This window comes from Vipera berus (genome assembly GCF_964194415.1).
Source record: "Vipera berus genome assembly, chromosome: 1".
Taxonomy (NCBI): domain Eukaryota; kingdom Metazoa; phylum Chordata; class Lepidosauria; order Squamata; family Viperidae; genus Vipera; species Vipera berus.
Window position 1 is genome coordinate 72,259,138 of NC_138202.1, and position 14,447 is coordinate 72,273,584.

Sequence of the window (14,447 nt, forward strand, 5' to 3'; positions counted from 1 at the left end):
TTGATCGTGTGACCATGTGGATGCTGCAATAGTTGTAAGTGTGAAAGGAGATAAGTCACTTTTTTCAGTGCCATTGTAACTTTGAACGGTCAGTAAACAAACTATTGTAAATTAAGGACTACCTGTAATGTATTGGACAGAGAGTACTATTACCTCTTCTGTATCTTTCCCACTTCCAACCTGGCCAAACTGAATTGATTTTGCTCACCACTTTGTAGAAATTATTGCTCCTGTATGCTAATAAAAGGAGCCCATATTACTTGACTTTGATTTCTGAGGACCAGAAAACGAAAGAGTCAATATTCCATTCAAGACATTTATTTCAGTTTGCACACATAAGCTTTGTCTGCCTCAGGGGTGAAAGAGTAAAGAAATGTCATGAAGCTATGATGAATCATTTCTGAGTCCCTATCCCAGCGGACCTCTAGGGAGACCTTCCATGCTTTTGATTGCCATGTTAGAGCTTTGGGTGGGATATGTGCTGTTTGAGGAAAATTTAAAAGCTACAGATGGAGAGAGACAGGGAGGATGACAAATACACAACAGGCCCAGCCTTAGAAGTAGATGAATTTGAAGACTTGCAAATAGGAGCCACTAAACTGGTCCAGCTTCCCTTTGGACCTCTCCGTTTTTATTAGGGCAAATGTACCTGTCAAGCAAACGGTTAATAATAATAACAATAATACATCCCTCCTTTAATCCACTCCAGTTTCATTAACTTCAAAAGACTGTCATGATATCCTTATGACAGCTTAATTGCTCAGCTTGTCCCACTGTTCTTCTCTACCAGAGTGTGTTTGTCATAGCTTTCATGTTAATCTGACATTTTCCCAGAATATTGGGATATGGGTCTTCATATTCTGCTAGATGAGCTCTGCCAGGTGCTAGTGATAAAAAAAGAAAATGGCTATATGTACTTTCATCTAGTCATCAAATGAACATTTTCAAGGTTTGATATTCTTTTAAGACATGAAACACACTCTGGAAGATAAAACACCCAAGAATTTAAATTCTCAAGTCATAACTGTTGATGCTACTGAATCCATATTGTCAGTAGGCTTCATAATGAAGAAAGTTTGGATCCAATTATGGTTTTTCGCTTGCGGAAATTATTTTGCTAGATCAGTCCAAGATCCCTCCACACCAGGAATGCAAAAATGCATTCTTGGAATTTTTACTACCAAACAGGGGCAAAAATACATACATGGGAGTAATTGTACTTAATGATTTGTACTTTAAAAGTCATTTTATATTAAATGGAATCAAATTTATTTTTTTGTTTCCGCCTTCTTTGTATGAATCTTGTCCTTTGGTGGTGATGATGGTGGTGGTGGGACTGCAAACCCAGCATTTGATTAAAAGGCAAAGCATGGCATATGCCTTCCCTCAGCATCACAAACACACAATCACTACAGAGAGTAAGGAAGATGACCTTCAAAGAAATATGCAAAGGGGGCTGAAACATTTATTAAAGCCCTGAGAAACAAAATAATATTCAAAAGTGGCTTAGGAAGAGACTGACCAGATTCACTGAGATATGAGAAAGGTCATATTCTGTTATTATAGCCAATCTCAATTAAAGTAGTTTTAGCCTACTTAGGAGTTGATTTCTCATCTGGTTTCCAGTAACTATCCGGTAGTGCAGTTGATAATTACATGCCTTTATTGAAAGCAGTATTTTTTTACAAACAGCCAGATGTGTTTGAATAACCTCTTTTATTGTGTGTCCCAACAGCTGCTCTTTAGAGCTATACGTGATTTTTTTAAATTTATATAAGAGTACTATAGCCATTGATAGGTCTATTCTTCATTATGTTGGCCAAGAAAGCTATAGTCATAATCACACTGTTTATTAATTTTGTGTTGCCTCCTCCTTACTGCCAGTTAAGGACAAATACATTCTCATCAATCATAAGTGGTTAAAATAATTCCCATCTCCACTCGCATTTTTCCATTTTTTTTCTTTTGACTTTTGTGGCAAAGCTCATGTTTCTGTTTTCCTAATTTTTAATTTCATTAACTTTTGGTGGGTTTCTCTTTTTTTCAGTCTTTGTACTAAGATCCCTCCCTTTGTAAACCTTTTCACTTCCATTTCTGTCCATAATCATCATCTGAGCTTGCAATTATAAGATAATTATGAGGAATAGGAAGTTACTTTAGCCACACTATTCAGCTATAATTTAGGAAGGTCAATTACATAGGACAATGATTAAGTTGTCCAGTTGGTTTGAAGCATTGTTGTACTGCAAGTTGGTAAAGGCTAGCACAGATAAGTATTTTCCTAATTAGCTGTTTGCTGTAGATGTATAATGTGGCTGAAATAATCACATATTTTAAAACAGCTTGGTTATTTTAACTATCTCTTAAACATTTCAAATTGGAACCACCATTTTGGATTAAATCTCTGTCTTATAAATTCTGCTCACAGTAAACGGTTAGCAGAAAATGTCAATATAGTATATTTTCTTTAGTCATTTAATTTTTTTCTTCTAATTATATGGACAGTGCATATTTAAAATAAGTAGGATACTTAAACAAGCGAGGCAACAAAAAGTGGGGGGGCCACCAGGCAAAGGGGAAAACACATATCACAGCAAACAATAACCATTGAGTGATAACACCATAAACCTTAGAGCTCTGGGGGGAAAAACAAGTTCTTAAAGATTGTCTAAAGGTTTCCTATTCCAAATAGAAAGCACTACAATAGACAAATGTGCTTCTACTTCCTAAGACTCATTAGATGACATTTATTTAATGGATGGGACACAAAGTGTTTCCATCCTGTTAAAACACACAGAGTAGATAGAAATGATGTAACGGAGATCTTTGCCCAGAGCTAAAGTGATTTAGAGGCAGTAACCAACATACTGAATTGCAGCTGGAAGCTAACTTCCAGCAGTAACACCAGCAAGCTGAAAGTAAATAGAGTTATCTAACTATGATTAAGAAATGAAGGTGATGTCCTCCATCTTCAGATCATAATTACAACTGCCCCAAGACAAAAGCCAGGTCAAATGTATAACCACCAGCTTATGTTCAGTGCTCAGGAACTTGGGTCAGGTCTATGGTGGCCATGAATTTCTCAGCCACATCAGATCTAAGTCACATGAGGGGAAGTTAGATTCCCTCAGAATTAATCAATCTCCACTGCCAACTCAGTGACCCAAGCAGTTCAGGGCAGCAATATGTGTAGTTGAATAATAGTTTCTGAGTGGAAAAGAACAGTGTAGGATGCAGAGAAACAAGAAAAGTCCTGTTCACCTGGGGTGTTCCACAGATGGAATCTCTTCCCTCTTGACCTACATGACAAATTGAGATCTACTGTGAATGGAGCTCTGCCTAGGTTTTTGTTTGTGTTAATATTGTATTGTGTATTTATCTTTTTTTAATTACATTTATGCCACCTATAGGTGATTCTGGGTGGCTTACAAGTTATAAAACAAGTAAAATGTAATTAAAATATTAAAACATACAACTGCACAGATTAAAATATTATTAAAAGCTGTACTAAACCCAAGAGAGCTAAGAGAAAAATGGGATGGAGATGAGGTCTTCTTACCCCATCAGCCACCTCCAAATACGAAGCACCCCCCTCGGGGACCCAGGCTAACCGGCAAAGCCAGGTTTTAATATCCTTCTGAAAGGCCAAACGGGAGGGGGCAGTTCTCACCTCCAGTGGTAGAATGTTCCATAGGGATAGGGCCACAGCAGAAAAGGCTCTTCTCCTTGACTCTGCCTGCTTTTGAAGGGTGACCCCAATGTAAGCACCTGGAGCTCTGAAAGAAAAAATAAAAATCAAACCAATAAGCATGTCCCACCTGTATCTCATCTTGAGATCCACATGAAGTATAAACATTTCAATAAATAGATAAATAAAACTTGTTCCTTCACGAATGTGTCCAATTCCCATATAGTCCCATCTGTATCAAATGGAGAGTCATCATATATATGTAGGATGCAATGCATTTTCTTTTTAAAAAAAAACAACTAAAAAGGTCCAGCACTTTAGTTTTCCACATTGGAGAGGTATCCAGTCATTCTTACTTCCTACTGATTTATTATAGAGTTCAGCACAGACTCTTAGAACAGCTAAGAAGCCATTAAATAAAATTAATACTAAAATATAGTTATGATCTTCAACAATTAAATGAGCCATAGCAATTTAAAATATCTTAAGGAAGCACCACTAGGCTGGAAAGCTTCTCACAGTATCAATTTTTTTCTGTTCCTACCTCTCCAAACAAACATCTTGAATCCTAAAAAACGCTCATCAAGGGATGATTCTCAGGAGTGTAGACAGTGTTGAAGGTGTAGTTGGAGAGGTAATTGCTTACAATTATGCTTCACTGAACTCCTTTTTTATACTGACAACATGAAAATAACTAAATAACTTGCAATTATAATTTGAAATATGTGTTGATCCAGATAAAAAGCCAAGAGTTTTTCTAGCCAGCCCCATCACGATATATTTTTTCTACATTTATTTCTACTATAGTATAAAACTTTGGTTATTCTGAAATATTATTCCTGCAGGAAGATAAAAAAAAAATTGGAAAAAAATACATCTTGTATCTATGTTTCTCTCCTTATAGTTTCTAAGAGATAGTTTGGTTTTTGAATTGGCAAAATAGGTGTTTTAGGATCTTGAAATTTGAAAACCCTGCGTTCCTCTGAAGTATGACAACACGGCCTTCGTTATCAATTTTAGCTGTGTTGCCACAGAGATAAGACTGCTTTTCAGAGAAATTAAATAGAAATTCTATCCAGAATATAATATCTCTGGGAATTTATAAAAAGTCTCCTTTTAATTGTTATTATTTATGGCAACCCAGCCCTTCATCCATCAAAGGTAATGAGTGAATGAATCTTTAAGTGCTTATTTGAGAAGTTCAAAACATGTTATTACTATATAAACCAGCCAGCTCAGTGATATACTGAGACAGAAAAAGCTATGCTGGCTAAGAATTCTTAGTAGTATAATTCCAACATATAAGAAGTAGATTAATCTAAAAGTCTAGATTATTTAGTCTTTTGCTATTTTCAAAAGAAAGAACATGGAGCTAAAATAATGCTATAACTGGAAAAAGGATTGACACTTTGAAAGTATGCTGGTGTTCTAATTCATAAATGCAGCTTTATCGTAATTAGCTTTCATTGTCTGATAGCTTTTGAAGGCAGTAAGTCATTATAAGCATTGAACCATTGAAAAGATGAACTTTTTGCTAGTCAGTTAAGTAAGTTATGTAGGAAGCACATCACAATAATAATGGAGGACTTTAACTACCCTGACATCAACTGGAAGAACAAAATCAAACTGGAGTCTTGGACTTTAAGAGAGCTAATTTCAATAAACTTAGTGAGTACTTGGGATGGATTCCATGGATGAGAATTCTCAAGAGGAAAACAACCCAAGAAGCTCGGAAAACTTTGCAAAGTGAGATTATAAAAGCCCAGTCTAGCACAACAGTTAAGAAGAAAAATAACAGCTCTCAAAAGAAACAAGCATGACTGCATAAAGAATTGTCTGATTAATTGAAAGACAGAAAGGACAAGTATAAGAATTGGAAAGAGGGGCACATAACTAAGGCAGAATATCAGCAAATAGCCTGAGCCTGCAAAGCTGAAGTGAGGAAAGCTAAGGCTCAAAATAAACTAAGGTTTGTGACAAAGTCAAAAATAACCAAAAAAGGCTTCTTTCAACATGTAAAAAACAAGAAAAAAGTGAAGGAAATGATTGGTCCATTAATGGGAGAAAGTAGCAAGAAGGTGACAAGCAACAGCGAGAAAGCAGAACTGCTTAACTCATTTTTGCATCCACCTTTACACAAAAGGGGAAAAACAGTCCAACCTATCAAAACCAGTACCATAAAAAAAATAGGAATACAAGTTAAAATAGGCAAGAAAATAGTATGTGAGCACCTGTCCACCAGTTCACATCACCAGGACCAGATGGAGTACACCCCAGGGTTCTGAAGGAACTGGCAGACATGACCTCAGAACTACTGAACTGCATTTTTCAAAGATCCTGGAGCACCAGGGAACTACCAGAGGACTGGAAAAGAACTGATGTAATTCCCATCTTCAAAAAAAAGGGAAAAAACAGACCCAGGAAGCTACAGACCTATCAGCCTGACCTCAATACTCCTGAAGATTCTGGAAAAGATAATCAAGCAATGAATCAGCAAACAGCTAGAGGCAAATAAAATCATAACCAAAAGCCAACATGTGTTTTTCAAAAACAGATCATGCCAAACAAATCTTATTGCATTCTTGGGCCAGGTGAAAATATTACTGGACAAGAGGAATGTTGTGGATATAATTTACTTGGACTTCAGTAAGACATTTCATAAAGTAGACCACAACCTACTACTAGATAAGCTAGAAAAATGTGGGTTAGACAGCATCACCACCAAATGGATTCATAATTGGCTGAGCAACCACACTCAATGTGTAGTCGTCAAGGGAACTGGAGGGAAGTATTCAGTGGGGTACCCCAAAGCTCTGTTTTAGGCTCAGTACTCTTCAAAATCTGCATCAATGATTTGGATGAGGAGATAGATGGGGAACTTATCAGATTTGCAGATGACACCGAGTTGGCAGGAATAGCCAACACTCCAGAAGATAGGCTTAAGATACAGAAGGATCTTGACAGACTTGAACATCTAACAAAATGAAATTCAGTGGCAAACATAAGGTTCTACATTTAGGCAAGAAAAACCAAATGCACAGGTATAATATAGGTAGTACCTGGCTCAATTGTAGTGCCCTGGGAAGGATAATATGTTGGGACAATGGAAAGAGTGCAGAGAAGAGCAACAAAGATGATTAGGGGACTGGATGCTAAAATATATAAAGAACGGTTGCTGGAATTTGGTATGTCTAGTTCAGGGATAGGCAACCTTGGCTCTTTTATGACTCGTGGACTTCAACTCCCAGAATTCCTCAGTCAGCCATGCTGGCTGAGGAATTCTGGGAGTTAAAGTCCACGAGTCATAAAAGAGCCAAGGTTGCCTACCCCTGGTCTAGCTAATGAAAAAAAGAACTAGGGGATGACATGATAGCAAAGTTTCAATATCTCAGGGGTTGCCACAAAGACGAGGGAGTCAAGCTATTCTCCAAAGCACCTGAAGGCAGGGAGAGATGGAAACTAATCAAAGAGAGAAGCAACCTAGAACTAAGGAGAAGTTTCCTGACAGTTAGAACAATTAACCAGTGGAACAACTTGCCTCCAGAAGTTGTGAATGCTCCAACACTGGAGGTTTTAAAGAAGAGATTGGACAACCATCTGTCTGAAATGGTATACGGTTTCCTGCCTGAGCAAGGGGTTTGAGTAGAACAGAGCTTTTCAACCAGTGGTATGGGTACCACCTGTGGTACATTGGCACCTGGCAGGTGGTATGCGACCATCCTAGAAAAGTGGTAGCAGGGGAGGGGAATGAGCTGAATCGGTGACAGCACCGCACAAGCCTGAGCAAGAGATGGCTGGAGCTGCAGGGCTGTCAGGGCTCAGCAGAAGCGCCAGTATCAGCACTTCTTCTGGGCTGTCAGGGCTCATGGCTCAGCTGGTACTCAGCGCTGATCCTGGCACTTCTGAGCCCAGAAGAAGCACCGATCAGCTGGAATGTTGCAGCATCTCCAGGGTTTTGTGCTTTACATTCAGATGCTTGGCAACTGATTCATATTTATGATGGTCACAGTGTCCCAGGGTCATGTGAAGTGACCAAAACCTGCTGCAACCACCCAGCAAGGGGGGGGGAATAAAAACCAAACACCCCCCACCCCACCCCCACTGCCAATCCTCAACAGAAATGCTCATAACAATTAAAACCTCGGACAGGAGGAAGAGCGCACTGGCCGGGCAGACAGGTGTCTTGCTCGGCTGTGGCTTGGGGGGCATTTTTTCAGTGTCATTGTAACTTCAAACAGTCACTAAGCAAACTGTTGTAAGTTGAGGACTACCTGTACTTCATCACTTTTTTCCTTTTTTTTTTTTTTGGTCATCAAGTTTTTGACACCTTGCTGGGCGACTGGTGGTACTCGGATGTTGCCATAGCCTAAAAGTGGTACAATGGGTGAAAAGGTTGAAAAGTCCTGGACTAGAAGACCTCAAGGTCTCTTCCAACTGTAATGTATATGTACAAACGTTAATAACAAGTTAGAACCATTTATTCCGCTTATTTCTATGAGGTAAACACCACTGACAGGGAAACACGCGGGAACTTTGACAGCTGTCAAAGTTCCCCGCCAGGGCGCAGGCGCAGCCATTTGACAGCTCGCGGCTGTCAAAATACCGAAGCCGGCTCACCATGCGGGAAGAAGAACTGTCAAGACGCAACAGCGGTGATTGGTCCAGCTAGACGCGGCGCCAAAAGAAACGATCCTGATTGGACTACACTGACAGCTGCCGGCTATAAAAGCCGGACAAGTTATTCTGTTCCTTGCCTTGTTCTAAAATACCGGTAAATCCTAGTTAAGTAACCTGTCGTCCCGAGTGGTCCTTCGGCTTCTTCACTGGCGACGAAGGTGGGATCGCTCCGGAGCTGAAGTCACGGCCGAGGAAGGGAATTTCCGGCCAAGAGCTGTCACTGGAAGTTTTAACTTCCGAACGGAGCGAGCCCAGGACCGGACGACATGGCCAACTTCGGGCGTGTGAGGGAATTCGACACCCGCCATCCGGAGAGATGGCAGTCACACCTGGGACAGGTCGAAGGTTTCCTCCTCGTCAGTAAAATTACCGACGACAGAGCAAAGGCCGCTGCCCTCCTGTACATCAGTGGGCCCCCGGTATACGACGACGCCGTAGGGCTGTTCAGCCCGGTGCCCATCACAGAAGTCTCCTACGCGGACCTGGTCAACCAGCTCAACAAACATTACATGCCAGCTCGCTCAGAGCTGTACTGGCGAGTACAATTCGCCCAGAAGAAGCAGCGACTGGATGAGCCCGCAAACGACTTCATCGCCGGGGTCAGGCATGCCGCTCGTAACTGCAGTTTTCCTGACCTAGAAGACCGCATCCGGGACCAAGTGGTAATAGGCTTGAGGGATGAACGGCTCCAGAAAAAACTTACATCAAAGCCCGACATGAGCCTAGCCAAACTTACCCGAGAAATAATGGCCTATGAATACAACCACAAGAAAAAACCGACCACATCAACACCGGAAAGTCCAGCAACCGTATACCACGAAAACGCAACCTTCAGTGACAGCGACGAGTCAGTAGACTTCACAGACGGAGAGGCCCTACAACGCAGGATGGAGCGACGACAACAGCGAAGAAACGACACATCAGACCGCCAAAGAGCCAGAAACCCCCCGCCACCACGACATGATCAACGGGCTACCTGCGCCAGCTGCGGGGGCAACCATGCCAGGGGAAGCTGCCGGTTCCGAAATGCAAAATGCCACAATTGCGGCAAAACCGTCCACATCAAGCCAGTGTGCCGAAGCCGGCCCCGCAACAACGTGCATGATCTGGAGGCTAACCCCCCAGGTAGGCCAACCGCCCATGTCAACAGGGGAGGAACACCAGGGGACCTAGTAGAAACAATAGATAAGGTGCACAGCCTAAGCCCAAAAGTAAAGATCAGGGTAAAAATTCAAGGAGTCACCTGCAACATGGAGGTGGACTCCGGGTCAGCAGTCTCCTTAATATCATTTAAAACGTATCAGGAGATCTGCCAACGGAGCCATAGGGAAATTCCCCTTAAAAAAACCCAGGTCCACCTAGCAGACTTCCAAAAAACCCCCATTCCACTAGAAGGGAAGGCTAAGGTCGCAGTAGAATACAAAAAATTCAAGGGACCCCTAGAAGTCTTAGTGACTCCAGGAAACCGCACCAATCTAATCGGGCTGAACTGGTTCAGCCCCCTGGGCATCGCCATTACTGGGGTAAACACAGTGCAAGCCTCAAGCCTCGAAGCCGTCTGCAACAAGTATGCAGATGTCTTTGATGGCACACTGGGGAAATACACCGGCCCTCCCATCTCCTTAAAATTAAACCCAACCATCCAACCCATAAAAATAAGGGCTAGGAGGGTTCCATTTGCTCTCAAAGAAAAAATAGAGAACGAATTAGAACGCCTCGTAAGACTAGGGGTACTGGAACCTACTGAAGGGGGAAGCTGGGAGACACCAATAGTCACCCCAATGAAACCTAACGGGGAAATTAGATTATGTGCAGACTATAAGGCGACCCTTAACCTAGCTCTAAGCCCCCATGCTTACCCGGTGCCAGCGGTGAGGGACGTCCTCGCTTCCATTCGCTCCAGCGCCATTTTCGCAAAACTTGATCTGACGCAGGCGTACTTGCAACTGCCTGTCACAAATGACACCGCGGAAGCTCAAACAATTGTCACACACCGCGGAGCTTTTAAAGTGAAAAGACTTCAATTCGGCATATCGGCTGCCCCAGGTATCTTCCAAAGTATCATGGAGAAAACCTTAAAAGGAATACCCGGGGTCTGCCCCTATTTCGACGATGTTCTCATCGCCGGAGAAAACGAAGCAAACTTAGCTGACAGACTGTCAGCTGTGCTGAGCCGGCTCAGAGAAGCCGGTCTCAAACTAAAACGAGAAAAGTGCTCCATCGGAGTCACAACCACAGAGTTCCTAGGGTACAAAATAGACGCCCAGGGCATCCACCCCACCACTGAAAAATTAAAAGCTATTCAAACAGCTCCCAGTCCGAAAAATAAACAAGAACTCCAAGCCTTTTTGGGATTATTAAACTTCTATCATGCCTTCCTTCCCCACAAAGCCACGATAGCCGAACCTCTCCACAGGCTCCTGGACAAGGGCACTGCCTGGTCCTGGACCAAAACGCATGAAAATAGCTTCCAGTCATTAAAAAATATTATTTGTAACAGTTCAACTGTCACACTCTTCAGAGAAGACACACCAGTATGCATCGCTTGCGATGCATCTCCCTATGGAATTGGGGCGGTGTTAAGTCACCTATACAAGGATGGCACCCAAAGACCCATAGCCTTTTATTCCCGCACACTTTCAAAAGCTGAAAGGAACTACGCGCAGATCGACAGAGAAGCACTAGCAATAGTCGCTGGGGTAAAAAAGTTCCATGACTATCTCTATGGCAGACCCTTTACTATATTCACGGATCACAAACCCCTGCTAGGGATATTCACCTGGGACAAAACAACCCCACAGATTCTATCACCAAGAATACTGCGCTGGTCAACCTTCTTGTCAGCATATTCATACAAATTGATACACAAACCAGGGAAAGAATTAGGACACGCAGACTGCCTCAGCAGACTGCCCATTCAAAGCAAGGATACTGACCCAGCGCCTGCAGGGCTCATTCTGGCAATATCACAACTTCCAGACTGCCCCCTTTCCGCTAAAATCATAGCTAAAAATTCAGCTAAGGACAAAGTACTGAACAGGGTTCTTAAGTGGACAACCACAGGATGGCCAGCCAAAAATCCACACCCACAATTCCAGCCATACTACAACAGAAAAAACGAAATGTCATCACACTTGGGATGCCTTCTGTGGGGGAACAGAGTAGTGATACCAGACAAAAACATAGCACAAACACTAGACACCCTACACGAAGGACATCCAGGCATAGTTAAAATGAAAGCTCTAGCCAGAAGTTATGTGTGGTGGCCAGGCATAGATAAGGATATAGAAAAATATGTGGGAGGCTGCTACCCCTGCCAAACAACAAGAAGTGAACCACCCCAGGCCCCAGTACATAGATGGGAAACAACAAAAAACCCATGGTCACGCATACATCTAGATTTTGCAGGACCAATCCAGGGGCAGAGTTTCCTAATAATAGTTGACAGCTACTCAAAATGGCTAGAAGTAATCCCCCTTAGGAAAACTACTTCAGGGGCCACCATACAAGCCCTTAGGAAGATCTTTGCCACCCACGGCCTCCCAGACACCATGGTTTCAGACAATGGACCACAATTCACTTCTCGTGAATTTCAGATGTTCGCTATGAAGAACTGTATTAGGCTGGTCACATCTGCACCGTTCCACCCATCGACGAACGGGATGGCTGAAATTATGGTGCGCTCGACTAAAGAAGCATTAAAAAAGTTCGTAAAAGGGAACTGGCAGTGACGACTCAGCCAGTTCCTGATGGCACAACATACAACTCCCTGTACAGCAACCGGCAAAACACCAGCGGAGCTAAGATGGGGAAGGAGACTAATAACGCAGCTCGACAGACTGCATCCCGACACTTACATTGCGGAGCCGGATCACCCCCCCCCCACCCCGTACATTTAAACCTGGGCAAATGATCTGGGCACGATCATACACATCCAAAAACAAATGGGTCCAAGGGACGGTATTACAACAAACAGGACCCATTTCCTATTTAATACACACGCCTACTGAAGGCAACTTACGACAGCACATAGATCAGCTCAGGCCAAGACAACCACAACACCACCCAGACCTTCCCCCACCGGACTGCCAACCCCCACCTCCCCTAGACATCATACCGGCACCAGATCAGGAGGAAGGGGAGCAAGAGAACAGACCACCACCGGAACACGACAACGCACCACCCCCAAGACGTTCTAATAGAAACAGAAGAGCACCAGCATATTTAAGGGACTATGAATGGGCCGGCTCCAACAACCAACAAGGGGGAGGAAACAATCCAGGGGAGGGGTAAGGGGTGTAATGTATATGTACAAACGTTAATAACAAGTTAGAACCATTTATTCCGCCTATTTCTATGAGGTAAACACCACTGACAGGGAAACACGCGGGAACTTTGACAGCTGTCAAAGTTCCCCGCCAGGGCGCAGGCGCAGCCATTTGACAGCTCGTGGCTGTCAAAATACCGAAGCCGGCTCACCATGCGGGAAGAAGAACTGTCAAGACGCAACAGCGGTGATTGGTCCAGCTAGACGCGGCGCCAAAAGAAACGATCCTGATTGGACTACACTGACAGCTGCCAGCTATAAAAGCCGGACAAGTTATTCTGTTCCTTGCCTTGTTCTAAAATAAATCCTAGTTAAGTAACCTGTCGTCCCGAGTGGTCCTTCGGCTACTTCACCAACTCTACTATCATTACTGTTGTTGTTGTTGTTGTCGTCATCTTGAACAAATTTGAACCTAGTTAGAAACTTGTTTCGGAAACTCATAGGAAATACCACCAATGTGGAAAATGAAGTAGATAATCACAAACCACTTTACCAAAACACTTTACAGGGATATATTCACATAATATATGTAACCATACTCTAATGTAATGTATCTTGGTTTTCAGGAAGTATGAAAGTCAAACAAGTCATGGCAATTGGTGGCTGAATTCATATCAAACCACTTTGTGGAATGGTAATTCATTTCTGTCAAGGAGATCATAAGGTTGAGGACACCAAGGTGGATTGATTATTATATTTATTTTCATGTATTTATTTTTGTTTGTTGGCTAAGTTCATGGGACTTTGTAAACAGAGCTGGAATCATTATGGAGTCTGTGTATAAAACTACCATATATAGATAAGATAAAAAAATAGCATCCACAAACATTGATGGTTTTGCTACTGCATATCTGTGCACAAATGTAGTTTGTAGACCATAAAATGCCACTGGGATGTCTGAGGCAGATATCTCTCCAAGCCAAGAGTATAGTGGGTCATTTCATACTGAATAGGAAGCCATGAATCACAGTGAGGGGTCCTTGGTGCTCTCTGAGCTTGGATGTTTTCTTGCAGGTGTTTCATTACCCAAACTAGGTAATAACATCAGTGCTAGTCATGAATCACAGGTCACACATCTTAATGGATGAGTACATATACCACAGTAAACCCAACCCAGATTATGGCTTAGTGCAATGTGCAAATATATGTAACTAATGTGCACTTTTTATTCTGTAAATAGCAGCCATTGAGGAAGGCTGAGCAGCAATGGGACTGTAGAAGATAGGAAGGAGGTATTTTAGTCTTGTCTTCCATGTTAGAATGACTCCTGGGAGCTTGAAAAACAAATGGTAGCTTTTAAGAACAATTTTTGTTAGGTAGGTTGGGAAAGTATTCTCTCACAATCATTGTAGCATACATATCTCGACTTTTCAGTTATTAAGAAAAAAGCATTAGGTTAAGATTAGACAGATGATAGATAGATAGATAGATAGATAGATAGATAGATAGATAGATAGATAGATAGATAGATAGATAGATAGATATGTAGGTAGGTAGGTAGATAGATAGATAGATAGATAGATAGATAGATAGATAGATAGATAGATAGATAGATAGATAGATAGATAGATAGATGATAGATAGATAGATAGATAGATTATAATATGGTTTTTAATATACTAATAAAGCAAAAATGCTTAAAGCTGCATCAAATTACTTAAGAACACCTTAAATGTACACTATGCATTGCATACACTACAGCTTGTATAAATACAGACCTGTATTTCTGTTTTTAATTAAACGTGACAGCTGCCA

At 42.0% G+C, this 14,447-nt stretch overlaps 1 protein-coding gene across 2 annotated transcripts in view; it reads left to right on the top strand.

Annotated features, from left to right (window-relative positions):
* Window positions 1–14,447, top strand: part of SLC8A3 (solute carrier family 8 member A3) — a 220,630-nt gene that overhangs the window by 161,198 nt on the left and 44,985 nt on the right. The gene's annotated exons all lie outside the window — the stretch shown is intronic.